This window comes from Lolium perenne, unplaced genomic scaffold (assembly GCF_019359855.2).
Source record: "Lolium perenne isolate Kyuss_39 unplaced genomic scaffold, Kyuss_2.0 unplaced44, whole genome shotgun sequence".
NCBI lineage: Eukaryota > Viridiplantae > Streptophyta > Magnoliopsida > Poales > Poaceae > Lolium > Lolium perenne.
In genome coordinates, this window is record NW_027249002.1 from 415001 (window position 1) to 430000 (window position 15000).

Consider the following 15000-nt stretch of genomic DNA (forward strand, 5'->3'; position numbering starts at 1 on the left):
TCATTCTGGCCCGCACCACACCTCTTTTTAGACCCCCTGGACTCCTCTCCCTCTCCCCAACTCGGCCCAAGGCCAAGGCACAGCCCACCCAAACCCTAGCTCGGCGACGCACGCCCTGGACACCCTCCCGCGCGGGACGACGCACGCGCGCGCATCCGCCTGTCGCCCGACGCCTCGCTTCCCTCGCTCACCTCCTCGTATCCCTCCCTGACGCCTCGAGACCCCGCACGCCCCCTCGACTCCCTCCCGCTCGCTGCCGCTGTCCCCTTCGATGGTTGGCCGACGCCACCGTCCGCTCCCGCCCGTTGCCCTGCCTCGTCTATAAAAGGGATGCCGCGCCCCTCCTCCACCCTCACCCACTCCCCACTCCCTTCCACCACCCCCACTGACGCTCCAGAGAGCGCCCAGGGCGCTGCTCTGGGCTGCTGCTCGTTCCTGCCCGGTGGAGCTCTGCCCGATCATCCGCCAAGGTCGCCGAGCCGCCGCCGTCGACGTCCCTCCCTCCCTCCATTCTTTTCACCGCCCCTGGTCGACCAGTACCTTACCCGCCCCCTTTTTCCTTCCCAGACCGGCCGGGGAACGACGCCGCGAAGCTCTGCCCGTGGAGCCCGCGGGAACGCCGACGTCGGAAGAAGCCAGGGAGGAGAAGAGGAGCGCCGCCGAGCTCGTCCTCGCCAAGCCCTGCAACGCCAGCAACCGCCCGAGCCTCCGCCGTCGCACTCCTCCCCTCGCCGGTGAGTTCCCGGCCTCCGTCTCGGCGTTTCGCCGCCGCCCGCGTCCCTGGTTGGCGACGTGAGGACGACGATGGCCTCTGGCCATCGGATCGGCATCCTAGGGCCGCATGGGCCATGCAGGCCAGCGTGGCCATGCAGGCCTGGCCCACGTCGGGCCTCCCCCTTCCCCTTTATTTCTTTTTCCTCTTTATTTTCTCCTGCCCGCGTGGCAAATCCTCCTGGGCCGGCCCGTTCCACACGCAGCACGGCCCAAAGACCTTTCCCGCCCAGATTTTCGTTTGAAAATCGTTTTAAATTTTTCAGTTTTGCATCTAAAAACCAGTGAACCAAATCTCTTATAACCGGAGTTCTACAAATCGAAAACTAGTGAATCCAACTGCGTTAGAAAGATATTTTTAATACCTTTCACATGCCACTGACCTCTTATTTTTAGGATTTTTATACGATTTTTAGTGTATTAATCTTGCTCTATGTATTCTGCATACTTCACTAATTTCCTAAAATCGTAGAATTATTATTTTTGACCGATTCCAATTGTAATGATCTTGTTTTAATGTTGTCCATCTCAGAAAAATACCATGGGTCCTTGTAGGAAATAATTCTGTCCCTTTTGTAAAGTTAGTGTGTCACATGAAATGTTGTTCTTAAAACTTGTTGTTATTTAATTTCCCACTCCAGCCCTTTTTTTTATAAATTTGGCCAATGCATAATTTTACTTTGATACAACCTACACCCCTGCATGCTTTATCTTATTCTTTTAAGACTTGAGTTTTTGAGCTATGTGTTGATTGTATGTTGTTCTTCTATTTTCCGCGACGCTAGATACGAACGTGGGAGAAGCCGAAGGAGAGGATTTTGGAGAAGGTGTTGAAGAAGACCAGGGACTAGCCGGCCAAGGCAAGCCATTTACCTTGACTCCTTGTTTATCTATGTTCTTGGTTGAGATCTTTTATTCTTCCCCATCTTGATCCTTTGCGTTTTTCGGTTGAATAATTCTCTTCTTTGTCATACTTGCCGCCAAGTATGTAATTATTCCCTCTCGGTAGATTCGCGTACTTACTCTTAGTATGTGGATTAAAACTCACTCATTTGACACCTCCTAATTCTAGTTCAAACTTTGAGTTAACATCATGATTATTGCTTCACTTTTTGATTATCTTCATCCATGCTCCTTGTAAGTATGGATGTTGTTGACACCCTTCATGGTATGTTGGCAACCTTGATACTATTGTACATCTTAGTTCACACATAAACTTTAGGTTGGGAAAACCCTCGAGGTTTTTACCTTGTTGTAAAGGTTTTTGTTAAAACCTTGGGTATAATGTTGTGCCCAAGTGAGAATTTGAGAAAGGAAAGGCTTTGGTAAAAATGTTGGGAATGAGAAAGTGGTGGGGATATTATGAAAACTTTGGCGCCTAAGTACTCACCCATGACAACAAACTAGCGCAACCACAATACTCCAACATGGGCACGGGGCTTAGCTAGACGTTCGTTCTCTTTAGCATGAGGCACCGCATAACTATACAAGGGTAAGGTTACCCCCGAGTCCGGGTTGTCAAAGTTGGGGCAATAGTATAATGGGAGGCCTTCGGGGCTGACCCGTCCGGAAGACACTATGGGTCTCCCCGGCTTTCATGTGGAGCCACGCTCAAAAGGAGGTGAGCTGCCACGGTGCCGGGAGGTACATACTCCATAGGGTAGGACCTCTTGCTAATTAGAATGGGCGAAAGGTTTCGACTGATTATCCGATACCCACATACTTTGGTGTGATGGCCCGGGGATGATCCCGGCGGATTTATCAGATCTTGTGGGGAAAGTGCGCAAACTCGCAGTGAAATCTATTCGAATAGCCGTGTCCGCGGTCATGGACGGTTGGATTGGCTGTTGCTTAGCCTGATGTGTTTGGTTTATGAAAATGTTTAAGGAAAGAATACGGGTTCTGTGTTGGTACTTGGAGTACTGGAAAAATAGTGGTGGCCATGATGAGATGGTCGGAAAGGAAATAAAATTTGGGTCTACCCTTCCTAGGTGTTTATGTCGTGAAGAGTCTTCTTAAATTAATTCATGTAGAGATGTCTTAGACGAATCTTTAAGTGTCTCCTTCGCCCATGAAGTTGAGATGCTAACTCCACCAAAACACTTCTTCTCTCCTACATGACATATTCTTAATTGAAATTTGATATTCCCTCTTGATCTCCTAGTTTAGTTCTCGGTACCTTGTTCCCTTTAATATGTTACTTTGTAAATGGTTTGCGAGTACAATTCAAAATGTACTCACGGCTTTGTCCCTGGCTATTTACTTGGCCAGACTATGAGGAGGATTTCGAAGATGATGGTGGTTATCAGGATGACTATGCGACTTAGGACGTTTCCCGGTCAGCTGCCTGTAGGGTTTAAGGCATGACTTGGGCCCGACGAAGTTGATTTGTATCCGCTGCTTTTGGATGTTTGAATTCAGCCCGATGTGGCCATTTGTGTAAGACTTGGTCATAAGACCGTTTGTAAGACTATTTATTATTCGGTACTATGTAATGGATGATGTAATTCTGTTTATCAGTTCGGTTATGTGCTCATGTTACACTGATCATGGGATCATGAGTGAATGCATAACGGGTATTTCGGACAGTTGGTCCGGGGTGCCACAGAGCTGGTATCAGAGCCATCCTGACTCTAGGGAAAGCCTTAGTTAGCATGGACGTTAAGGTTAGAATAAAATTATTTTTCAATATCAAAAACGAGATGACTCTAAGCTGAAAGAATGCCTAGTCTCTCCCCTAAAATTTTCTTCTTAGAGATGAACTACTTGCATTAATCTTAACTGTTTTATATTATGTACCTTAAAATTTTGCACACTTGACATATTACTACTTGTCTTAACATTAAAATTTTGTGTAGATGGAGGGAGTTATGTACACCCGGAGCCGTCAGGTGGGAGAGTCGCAGCCCTTGTTCCTCTTCGAGACCGCCCTGATCGACGTTTGTAACGCCGTCGGTCGCCTCCGCCCCGAGGTGAAGGGCGGACAGATGAACGATATCGAGAACGAGGACTTGTCCTGGATGATCGTCTGCACCATCCGGGGCTCCCACGTCAGGCAGCTCCCGGAGTTCGAGATTCAGCTGTTCGAGCGCACTTGGGAGGATGGTTTGGTTCGCGCACTCCAGGCAGCCCTTGCTCACCTCGCGTTCCACCACCGTGCGGAGCTCGAGGAGAGGAACCTCCCTTACGCTCACTTTGGGCGGCGTGACGAGGAGGGCCTTCCCACCATTGTGCCTTATGTTTGCCCCCTCGGTCGTCACGCCGGCCAGATGGAGTTCCTTCTCGGCAAGACTCAGAACAGCCTTGACATTTGCCGGATGGAGAAAGAGATGCTGACGAATGAGTTGGGCGAGGTCAAGCAAGACCTTGAGGAGATGAAGCGGAAAGCTAGCCGCCAGCGGAAGCTCAAGCTCAGGGCAAGAGAGGCCAAGTACATGCTTAAGGTGAAGGTGAAGCACCTTAAGACGGCGCTCCGCGAGGCCGAGACCAAGATAGAGGAGCTGGAGGATGATGGCGAGGATCTCCGCAAGGAGAACGCTGCCCTCCTTAGTGACGATGATGATTACATGGATGAGGAAGGGTATGATTGGAACAACCCATCCGAAGAGGAAGATGAGGATGATATGGATTTCATCAATGACGAGCCCGAAGAGCCAGCACCCCCTACCCCTCGCGAGTCGTCCGAGGAAGAAGACCCCGAGGAGCCGCCGTTTGAGGAGCCGCCGACCAAGGATGACACCATCATCCTTGACGACGACTAGTTCGAGCACCGCACTATCGCTAGCTATGTTATGTTATGATGTCCTTGATGTAATCGCGTAGACGATGTTGGTCCTATGGTGACCTTGATGTGTGAACTTTGAGCTTTTGGTGATGCTTATGTTATGATGATGGATGCTTTTGGTTTTCATGCTTTCTTTATCTTTCAAGTTTGTCTTCAACAAGTTTTATGCATCATGTCACCCTTCCCCTTAGAAAGAACTCGCCTATCAAAGTTGTTCCCTTTTTATCTTATGCCTTCATCTTATCAGATGGTTGACACTCGCCGAGGCGCGCACAATGACCCTCCACCACCTCCACCTGAACCCAATATGGCTCAAATCCTTCGCATCCTTATGGAAGACCGTCAAGCCGCCCGCGCTGAAAGCCAAGCAAACATTGCGGCTCTGCAGAACATTGCGCAGCTTGCCGCAGGAAACAACAACAATGGAGGAGATGGTGAAGACGGCCCAAGGTCCAAGCTTAGGGACTTCCAGAATACTAATCCACCGGTTTTCACCAAGTGCACCGCCCCTCTTGATGCGGACGATTGGCTCCGTACAATCGAGAACAATTTGGAAGTCGCGGCCGTGGGCGAAAATGAGAAGGTGGTCCTTGCAACTCACTTTCTCGCCGGACCCGCCAGAGCTTGGTGGGAGAATATTAAGGCAATGCAAGCTGCTGACCATGTGATCACTTGGGAGGAATTTACCACTAAGTTCCGCAAAGCCCACATCCCTTCTGGGTTAATCAAGATCAAGAGAGATGAGTTCTTCAACCTTAAGCAGAACAATGGTAGTGTGATTGACTACCTGGACAAGTTCAATACCTTGGCTCGATATGCACCTCAGGACACTGATACCGATGAGAAGAAGAGGGACCGCTTCCTTAATGGTCTTCATGAAGAGATTCAGAGTATTCTCGTGGCCGTTCCTTACCCTGATCTGGAAACTCTGGTGGATGCCGCCATCATGGTGGAGTCCAAGCGCAAGGCAGCCTATGAAACCCGCAAGCGCAAGATGCAGCAGAAGAACAAGCAGAGAGTGGACCCAGCAATGCTAGGTTCCGCGGCCAGCCTTCCATCAAGGCCGAGGCGCCCCAGCCTCGGCCGAGCGCCGCCCCTGCTCCCCTCCAACAACAAAGCACCAACCGCCTTTAATGTGCAGCCTCGCATCGGAGGAGGAAACTGACAACAACCCCGCAACAACCCGAATGCTCGCCCTCAAGGAGAAGGATGTTTCGCTTGTGGACAGCCTGGACATTTCTCTCGTGAGTGCCCCTCTAAGATGAACCCGGCTCAACGCCCCAATGCACCAAGACCAAATCAAGGCCAAGCTCGTGCTGCAACCGGAAGGAAGCCCCCACCTAAGAAGCAGGCTAATACTGTTAGAGGACACCTGAATCATGCCAATGCCGAAGAAGCTGAAGAATCTCCTGACATTGTGCTGGGTACGTTCCTAGTCCACTCCACCCCCGCCAAAGTTCTTTTTGATTCCGGTGCATCTCATTCCTTTGTTACCGAACCCTTTGTCAAGAAAAGCAAAATGACACCCACCCTAATGGATAGACTCATGTTAGTTCAAATACCAGGATCCACCGCTAAAACTCGCTTATCTTGTAAACAAGTTCCGGTAGAAATCCTAGGTGTTCCCTTCCAAGCCGACCTCATCGTCCTAGGAGCCCAAGGATTGGAAGTAATTCTGGGAATGGATTGGATGACCAAGTACCAAGGCCACATTGACTGTGCCCGTAAGTCTATCACTTTAACCAATAGCGAAGGAATCCAAATAAAATACACCGCCACTATGCCTTCATCTAAAGCTTTCTGTAAGCAAAGTGTCGCCGGAACCCCCATCGATCTTGTCCCAATCGTTTGTGAGTATCCAGATGTTTTCCCAGAAGAGTTGCCCGGTATGCCCCCTGATAGGGATATCGAGTTCATCATCGAACTTATCCCCGGAACAGCACCCATAGCACAGAGGCCTTATCGCATGAACCCCCAAGAGCTTATTGAACTCAAGAAACAATTGGACGATATGTTGAGCAAAGGTCTAATCCGACCTAGTGCCTCACCATGGGGATCTCCCGTGATATTTGTGGACAAGCGAGACGGTACCATCCGCCTGTGCGTGGATTACCGAAGGCTCAATGATGTAACCATCAAGAATAAGTATCCCCTTCCCAAGATTGAAGATTTGTTTGATCAAATGAATGGAGCCCGAGTTTTCTCCAAGATCGATCTCCGTACTGGTTACCATCAGCTCAAAGTACGCGAGTCAGATATCCCCAAAACAGCCTTCACCACCCGTTACGGATTGTTTGAGTACACCGTAATGTCTTTTGGCTTAACCAATGCTCCAGCTTACTTCATGAATCTGATGAACAAAGTCTTCATGGATTATCTCGACAAGTTCGTCGTAGTATTTATCGATGACATCTTGGTCTACTCCAAGAGTGAAGAAGAACATGAAGAGCATCTACGACTAGTTCTGGGAACCTTAAGAAAGCACCAACTCTATGCTAAATTTAGCAAATGTCAGTTTTGGCTCAAGGAAGTTGGATTTCTTGGTCATGTTTTGTCCGCTGGAGGAGTTTCCGTCGACCCCTCTCTCATCAAGTCTATCATGGATCGGAAGCCGCCAACTAACCCGACCAAAGTGAGATCCTTCCTCGGATTGGCAGGCTACTACCGTAAGTTTGTAGAAGGGTTCTCAAGTATCGCCAAGCCCATGACCATGTTGCTCAAGAAGGGTAAGAAATTTGAATGGACAGAACAATGTGAAGCCAGTTTTCAAGAACTCAAGAAGCGTCTTGTGTCTGCCCCCATCCTCACCATGCCGGATGTCACCAAAGACTTTGTAATCTATTGCGACGCTTCCAAGCTCGGACTTGGTAGTGTTCTGATGCAAGAAGGGAAGGTTATCGCCTACCTCTCTCGACAGCTGCGGCCACATGAAATGAACTACCCAACCCATGATCTGGAGTTAGCTGCCGTAGTTCATGCACTCAAGACTTGGCGTCATTATCTCATCGGAAATCGGTGTGACATTTACACCGACCACAAGAGCCTCAAGTATATATTCACTCAGAGGGAGTTGAATATGCGACAAAGAAGGTGGATAGAGCTGATAAAGGACTATGACCTGAGTATTCACTATCACCCTGGAAAGGCGAATGTAGTCGCCGACGCCCTTAGTCGAGAACCATGTTCGCTGAATGCCCGTCTCAAAGTGGAACAACCAATGCTATACCAAGAGTTTGAAGAGTTCGGCCTGGAACTCGTTAGCCATGGTTTTCTAGCCACTTTGGAAGTTAAACCAACTCTCCGGGATCAAATCAAGGAAGCTCAGAAAGATCATGAGAGTATTGAAGGTATCAAACGCCGTATGGACAAAGAGGAAGTAGCTGGATTTTCCGTGGACGGAGAAGGAATCTTGTGGTACAATGGACGTCTTTGTGTACCAACTATCCCCGAATTGAAGAACCTGATTATGGAGGAAGCTCACAATACTCCTTACTCCATCCACCCTGGCGGATCAAAGATGTATCAAGATCTCAAGGAGACTTTCTGGTGGCACGGAATGAAACGTGACATTGCCTTCTTCATTGCTAGATGTGACGTTTGTCAACGAGTTAAAGCCGAACATCAACGCCCAGCTGGACTACTCCAACCTCTGCAAGTTCCCGTATGGAAATGGGACGAAGTGGGAATGGATTTTATCACTGGACTTCCACGGTCAAGCCGCGGAAATGATTCCATTTGGGTCATTGTAGATCGACTGACCAAGGTCGCCCATTTTCTTCCCGTCAAGACCACATTCAATGGGCGTCGCTTGGCAGATCTTTATATCTCACGGATCGTCAGTCTCCATGGAGTTCCCAAAAGGATTGTATCGATCGCGCATTACGCCCACCTCCAGATTCTGGAGCAAGCTACACGAGGCCTTAGGGACCAAACTCTCTTTCAGCACCGCTTACCACCCACAAACCGGAGGACAAACTGAGCGAGTGAATCAGATTCTGGAAGACATGCTCCGCGCATGTGTTCTAGCCTATGGTGCAAAATGGGAAGACTGTCTCCCCTTTGCGGAGTTCTCTTACAACAATAGCTATCAGGCCAGCCTCCAGATGGCGCCTTTTGAAGCACTCTATGGGCGCAAATGTCGCACCCCTCTCAATTGGTCCGAGACTGGAGAAAGTCAAGTGTTCGGACCTGATATACTTCGTGAAGCAGAAGAACAAGTTCAACTTATTCGAGATCGCTTGAAGGCTGCTCAATCTCGCCAGAAGAGCTACGCCGACCCCAAACGCCGTGAAGTGACATTCAACAGCGGAGACTTTGCGTACCTCCGTGTCACCCCTCTCAAAGGAATGCAACGTTTCCATGTCAAGGGCAAGTTGGCACCAAGGTACATTGGTCCTTTCAAGGTCCTTGGTCGCCGTGGAGAAGTCTCATATCAATTGGAGCTACCCGCAGAACTGTCGGAGTTTCATGATGTCTTCCATGTCTCCCAACTCCGGAAATGCCTCCAAGTGCCCGATAAGCCCGAGGTGTTCAAGAACATCGACCACCGCTCTATCAACCTAAACCAGGATTTAACTTACCGTGAGAAGCCACTTCGAATCCTGGAAGAGGCCGTAAGGGTCACTCGCAGAAGAAAGATCAAGTTTTTCAAGGTCCAGTGGAGTAATCATTCTGAGGAGGAAGCCACCTGGGAACGGGAGGATTATCTTAGGAGCGAGTTCCCATATCTCTTCAGCTCTTAGATCCGGAATCTCGGGACGAGATTCTTTTAAGGGGGGAAGGTCTGTAACAACCCACTTTTCAAACCCTGCATATTTACTACCTTTAAAATTTTGGGCCAACAAAAACTTTTATTTATCTTGCTACTTGGTGTGTATAGCTTGTAGTTTTGTTTAGATTGTTGGTAGTGAGTGTGTTTTAACAGCTTCCCACACTAAAACCCCTAGCAACAAGTGTGTACCAAAAACTAAAAAGGGGAAAAACTTTTCTTGACACCAATTGTGAAACACCCCACACCCAATTTCCCTCTTCGGAGAACAATTTCCCTCTTCACCAAAAGTTTGGGTGCATGTGTGCACATGCATTAGCATGACCTCTCCTCTCTCTCCACTCACCATGACACCACTCTTTCCCTCTTTTGGAGAAAACCCTAGGAAGGGGGAACACTTCCCCCTCTCTTTTCTTTTATTCTTTTTATCTCCCTCTCTTTTCTTGGCATGTGGCCGTGGCCATGGACCCCTCCTATTTTCTTCTTTCCATCACCACTTTGATCTCCCTTTTTTCTAACAAACCCTAGAGGGCAACCACCCCCCCCCCCCTCTCCTCTCACCCCCTCTCTTTTTTTTTTTTTTGTATGCATGGCCGGGGCAGGGTGGCATGCACCACCCCTCCAGCCCACCTCATTCTGGCCCGCACCACACCTCTTTTTAGACCCCCTGGACTCCTCTCCCTCTCCCCAACTCGGCCCAAGGCCAAGGCACAGCCCACCCAAACCCTAGCTCGGCGACGCACGCCCTGGACACCCTCCCGCGCGGGACGACGCACGCGCGCGCGTCCGCCTGTCGCCCGACGCCTCGCTTCCCTCGCTCACCTCCTCGTATCCCTCCCTGACGCCTCGAGACCCCGCACGCCCCCTCGACTCCCTCCCGCTCGCTGCCGCTGTCCCCTTCGATGGTTGGCCGACGCCACCGTCTGCCTCCCGCCCGTTGCCCTGCCTCGTCTATAAAAGGGATGCCGCGCCCCTCCTCCACCCTCACCCACTCCCCACTCCCTTCCACCACCCCCACTGACGCTCCAGAGAGCGCCCAGGGCGCTGCTCTGGGCTGCTGCTCGTTCCTGCCTGGTGGAGCTCTGCCCGATCATCCGCCAAGGTCGCCGAGCCGCCGCCGTCGACGTCCCTCCCTCCCTCCATTCTTTTCACCGCCCCTGGTCGACCAGTACCTTACCCGCCCCCTTTTTCCTTCCCAGACCGGCCGGGGAACGACGCCGCGAAGCTCTGCCCGTGGAGCCCGCGGGAACGCCGACGTCGGAAGAAGCCAGGGAGGAGAAGAGGAGCGCCGCCGAGCTCGTCCTCGCCAAGCCCTGCAACGCCAGCAACCGCCCGAGCCTCCGCCGTCGCACTCCTCCCCTCGCCGGTGAGTTCCCGGCCTCCGTCTCGGCGTTTCGCCGCCGCCCGCGTCCCTGGTTGGCGACGTGAGGACGACGATGGCCTCTGGCCATCGGATCGGCATCCTAGGGCCGCATGGGCCATGCAGGCCAGCGTGGCCATGCAGGCCTGGCCCACGTCGGGCCTCCCCCTTCCCCTTTATTTCTTTTTCCTCTTTATTTTCTCCTGCCCGCGTGGCAAATCCTCCTGGGCCGGCCCGTTCCACACGCAGCACGGCCCAAAGACCTTTCCCGCCCAGATTTTCGTTTGAAAATCGTTTTAAATTTTTCAGTTTTGCATCTAAAAACCAGTGAACCAAATCTCTTATAACCGGAGTTCTACAAATCGAAAACTAGTGAATCCAACTGCGTTAGAAAGATATTTTTAATACCTTTCACATGCCACTGACCTCTTATTTTTAGGATTTTTATACGATTTTTAGTGTATTAATCTTGCTCTATGTATTCTGCATACTTCACTAATTTCCTAAAATCGTAGAATTATTATTTTTGACCGATTCCAATTGTAATGATCTTGTTTTAATGTTGTCCATCTCAGAAAAATACCATGGGTCCTTGTAGGAAATAATTCTGTCCCTTTTGTAAAGTTAGTGTGTCACATGAAATGTTGTTCTTAAAACTTGTTGTTATTTAATTTCCCACTCCAGCCCTTTTTTTTATAAATTTGGCCAATGCATAATTTTACTTTGATACAACCTACACCCCTGCATGCTTTATCTTATTCTTTTAAGACTTGAGTTTTTGAGCTATGTGTTGATTGTATGTTGTTCTTCTATTTTCCGCGACGCTAGATACGAACGTGGGAGAAGCCGAAGGAGAGGATTTTGGAGAAGGTGTTGAAGAAGACCAGGGACTAGCCGGCCAAGGCAAGCCATTTACCTTGACTCCTTGTTTATCTATGTTCTTGGTTGAGATCTTTTATTCTTCCCCATCTTGATCCTTTGCGTTTTTCGGTTGAATAATTCTCTTCTTTGTCATACTTGCCGCCAAGTATGTAATTATTCCCTCTCGGTAGATTCGCGTACTTACTCTTAGTATGTGGATTAAAACTCACTCATTTGACACCTCCTAATTCTAGTTCAAACTTTGAGTTAACATCATGATTATTGCTTCACTTTTTGATTATCTTCATCCATGCTCCTTGTAAGTATGGATGTTGTTGACACCCTTCATGGTATGTTGGCAACCTTGATACTATTGTACATATTAGTTCACACATAAACTTTAGGTTGGGAAAACCCTCGAGGTTTTTACCTTGTTGTAAAGGTTTTTGTTAAAACCTTGGGTATAATGTTGTGCCCAAGTGAGAATTTGAGAAAGGAAAGGCTTTGGTAAAAATGTTGGGAATGAGAAAGTGGTGGGGATATTATGAAAACTTTGGCGCCTAAGTACTCACCCATGACAACAAACTAGCGCAACCACAATACTCCAACATGGGCACGGGGCTTAGCTAGACGTTCGTTCTCTTTAGCATGAGGCACCGCATAACTATACAAGGGTAAGGTTACCCCCGAGTCCGGGTTGTCAAAGTTGGGGCAATAGTATAATGGGAGGCCTTCGGGGCTGACCCGTCCGGAAGACACTATGGGTCTCCTGGCTTGGCGGTGGAGCCACGCTCAAAAGGAGGTGAGCTGCCACGGTGCCGGGGAGGTACATACTCCATAGGGTAGGACCTCTTGCTAATTAGAATGGGCGAAAGGCTTCGACTGATTATCCGATACCCACATACTTTCGTGTGATGGCCCGGGGATGATCCCGGCGGATTTATCAGATCTTGTGGGGAAAGTGCGCAAACTCTGCAGAGTGAAATCTATTCGAATAGCCGTGTCCGCGGTCATGGACGGTTGGATTGGCTGTTGCTTAGCCTGATGTGTTTGGTTTATGAAAATGTTTAAGGAAAGAATACGGGTTCTGTGTTGGTACTTGGAGTACTGGAAAAATAGTGGTGGCCATGATGAGATGGTCGGAAAGGAAATAAAATTTGGGTCTACCCTTCCTAGGTGTTTATGTCGTGAAGAGTCTTCTTAAATTAATTCATGTAGAGATGTCTTAGACGAATCTTTAAGTGTCTCCTTCGCCCATGAAGTTGAGATGCTAACTCCACCAAAACACTTCTTCTCTCCTACATGACATATTCTTAATTGAAATTTGATATTCCCTCTTGATCTCCTAGTTTAGTTCTCGGTACCTTGTTCCCTTTAATATGTTACTTTGTAAATGGTTTGCGAGTACAATTCAAAATGTACTCACGGCTTTGTCCCTGGCTATTTACTTGGCCAGACTATGAGGAGGATTTCGAAGATGATGGTGGTTATCAGGACGACTATGCGACTTAGGACGTTTCCCGGTCAGCTGCCTGTAGGGTTTAAGGCATGACTTGGGCCCGACGAAGTTGATTTGTATCCGCTGCTTTTGGATGTTTGAATTCAGCCCGATGTGGCCATTTGTGTAAGACTTGGTCATAAGACCGTTTGTAAGACTATTTATTATTCGGTACTATGTAATGGATGATGTAATTCTGTTTATCAGTTCGGTTATGTGCTCATGTTACACTGATCATGGGATCATGAGTGAATGCATAACGGGTATTTCGGACAGTTGGTCCGGGGTGCCACAGGTCTTTGCCGTAGACTTGAATGACAGTTCATAATCCGTGCATTCATAAGGCCGTCCCGGATGGACGTCTAAGTCTGCAAAGAATCTGGATGCACTAGTGCAAATCCAGAATGCCGTGGTAACCAGAGAGGTATGCTCGCAACATGGGAATCATAGTTTTGGCACTTGCAAATATTGTGAATAACTTTGCCTGAAAGAAACATGGCGGAAAGACGGAATATCATACCAACATGACACGAGAAGTAACACTGATGTACTTCAGAAAACAACTGTAGCACCTCCATGGCGCGAGGCGTTCGTGATACAGTGAAAAAACGTCAAACGTCACAGAGAACTATAGTCGGGTGGACGCGCGGCGGTCGAGATACGGTGAAAAACCATGGCGCCGCAGCCAATACGACGGAATCGGCTAAAAACGGCTAAGTCGGGCCGACGTCGGAAATCGTCTAACGACACGGTGAACTATAGTCGGGTGGGCGCGCGGCGGTCGAGATACGGTGAAAAACCATGGCGCGCCAGCCAAAACGACGGTACCGGCTGAAGACGGCTAAGTCGGGGCGACGTCGGAAATCGTCTAACGACACGGTGAACTATAGTCGGGTGGGCGCGCGGCGGTCGAGATACGGTGAAAAACCATGGCGCGCCAGCCAAAACGACGGTACCGGCTGAAAACGGCTAAGTCGGGCCGACGTCGGAAAACGTCCAACGACACGGTGAACTATAGTCTGGTGGGCGCGCGGCGGTCGAGATACGGTGAAAAACCATGGCGCGCGCCAACCAAAACGACGGTACCGGCTGAAAACGGCCAAGTCGGTCCGACGCCGAACGCCTAACGACACGGTGAACTATAGTCGGGTGGGCGCGCGGCGGTCGAGATACGGTGAAAAACCATGGCGCCGCAGCCAATACGACGGAATCGGCTAAAAACGGCTAAGTCGGTCCGACGTCGGAAAACGTCCAACGACGCCGAGCGTACAGTCGGGTGGGCGCGCGCTGGTCGGGTAACGGTGAAAACCATGGCGCGGCAGCCAATACGACGGACTGGCCTTAAAACGGCCACGTCGGGCCGACGTCGTAAAACGTCCAACGACGCCGAGCGTACAGTCGGGTGGGCGCGCGCTGGTCGGGTTACGGTGAAAACCATGGCGCCGCAGCCAATACGACGGAATCGGCTAAAAACGGCTAAGTCGGTCCGACGTCGGAAAACGTCCAACGACGCCGAGCGTACAGTCGGGTGGGCGCGCGCTGGTCGGGTAACGGTGAAAACCATGGCGCCGCAGCCAATACGACGGAATCGGCTAAAAACGCCAAGTCGGGCCGACGCCGGAAAACGCCCAACGACGCGGAGCGCATACGGGTGGGCGCGCGCTGGTCGGGTAACGGTGAAAAACCATGGCGCCGCAGCCAATACGAAGGAATCGGCTGAAACGGCTAAGTCGGGTCCGACGTGGAAAACGCCCAACGACGCCGCAGGCGAAATCGGATGGGCGCGCGCTGGTCGGGTAACGGTGAAAACCATGGCGCCGCAGCCAATACGACGGAATCGGCTAAAAACGGCCAAGTCGGGCCGACTCCGGAAAACGCCCAACCACCCCGAGAGTACAGTCGGGTGGGCGCGCTGGTGGGGTAAGGGTTAAAACCATGGCGCCGCAGCCAATACGACG